Raw genomic sequence first — 2,024 nt, forward strand, 5'->3', positions numbered from 1 at the left:
CAGCCCGATTCGTAACCACTACGCTACCAGAGCTCCTTGCATTTGCATATTAGCGATTGATATTCCGTTCCACAGTCTGCCCTGGCTATGTTTTCTCCAATATAGAGCTTTTTCACTCTCTCTTCGCAATGATGTAGTAAATTTGAATTTTTTGTATACACATGGACCTTCTAGTGAGGTCCGTATGTATATTCTTCTTTTATGTTGTTCAAAAAAAGATATTTGCCATGAGTAAGTCATTGGTCTTACAGAATTCCATCATGTGATCTCTAGCATTTCTAATACCAAGATCATATTTTACAACTATTGATTTTTCCTTTCTGTTTCCAATCTTTGCATTCCAATCATCGTTATCAATACATCTAGACTTTAGACTGATTTCATACTGAAGAAATTGATTTTTGATCAATTTCACACTGAAGAAGTTAGTAGAATTCTTCAATTTCTACATCATTGGCTTTAGTGGTTGGTATACAAATTTGAATAATAATGTTATTAACTTGTCTACATTATATCTCATCACAACATTATAATTCAAGACACATCTTGAAATGTTCTTTTTTATGATGAATGAGACGCTAATTCCTCTTTCATTTGTCATCACCAGCATAGTAAACCAGATAATTGTCAGAATGAAAATGGGTAATAACCGTTTGTTTCAGTTCACTAATTCCTAGGATATTGATCTTTATGCATTCAATTCATTTTTGACAAATTTTCCTAAATTTTTTCCTAGATTCATTCTTTGTACATCCATGTTCTGATTGCTTATCTGTTTACATCTATTTCTCCCTGATTTGAGTTGTGTCCCGTCAACAAATGAAGGTCCTGAAAGCTTGACTACATTCTCCTCATCATGGTCAACTGTACTTTGAGGAATTTGCCACTGTGAGTGCCTTCTAACCTGAGAGGCTCATATTCTACAAGTATATATGACAATATCCTGGTGTTATTCATAATATTTTCATCTTCTGGCACTATATCTGACAATGTTCCACTGCTATTCATAAAATGAAGTTTTCAGTGACTCAACATTCAGATGTAGTATGCCTTTCCTTCCTAGTCTGTCTAAATCTGGCATCTCAGCTGAAACCTGTCCACCATGGGTGACCCTGCTGGTACTTAAAATACTGCTGGCATAGCTTTCAGCATCACAGCAACATGGAAGCCACCACAGTATGTCAAGCTGACAGAAAAGATGTGTTCTTACTGTTTAAAAGGCTATCTCACCAGGTACCAGCTTTAGGAGAGTTTTTCTCTTCCTGTTAGCTCACAGTTCAGGTGGAAGGTGCTTGTCTCCTTTCAGCATCTGTATGCCAAGCATATCTTGGAGATTTACATGTGTGTTGGCATCAGTCTTTCCTTGGGTCTAAGAGTTTCTAAGCACAGAGACCAACCATGGGTCCCAAGGATACACTTCACTCCTGACTGTTCTTCCTTGGTTGTTGTAGACCTTTCACATTCTGCTCTTTTCTCTCCTTTTAAAAGGTGATGCAGCCATATTCCAGAGAAATTCTCCTTTACTTCAGATCAGGAATTAGGCCTTAGTCCCCTTACAACTGAATGGCTGATTACAACAGGTCACATTGTGGAGACTGATCCACCTATTCTGTTCCTCCTTTTCAATATTCCAGATGATCCTATAGCATTGTCAAAACCAGAGCTTTTGAGAATGATAAGAGGTGTTAGTGATGCTTTAAATGAATGGTTCAGTGGAAGTGGGATACAGGCCATCAACTTTCAAGGTCTTTATAGGTTTAATGACAAGATGAGTTTCCCAAGATGCCTTCTTTGACCAGTTTCACTTTATTCTATCCAGGTTTGTACTTCATAGGCCTTCAGTTCAGGAACTTGTTTATGCTTTTTCACACACTGGAATATATAAAGGGACTTCAAAAAGTGTGAAGTTTTTATTGTGATTTGAGTGAGGGTTTACAGAACAGATCATCAGGTTTATATCCAACAAATCATACACTTAGATTTATATCAATGATTTCAATCCCTTCAATGTAATGTCACGTATC

The sequence above is a fragment of the Chrysochloris asiatica genome, unplaced genomic scaffold (assembly GCF_000296735.1).
Source record: "Chrysochloris asiatica unplaced genomic scaffold, ChrAsi1.0 scaffold00280, whole genome shotgun sequence".
NCBI classification, from domain to species: domain Eukaryota; kingdom Metazoa; phylum Chordata; class Mammalia; order Afrosoricida; family Chrysochloridae; genus Chrysochloris; species Chrysochloris asiatica.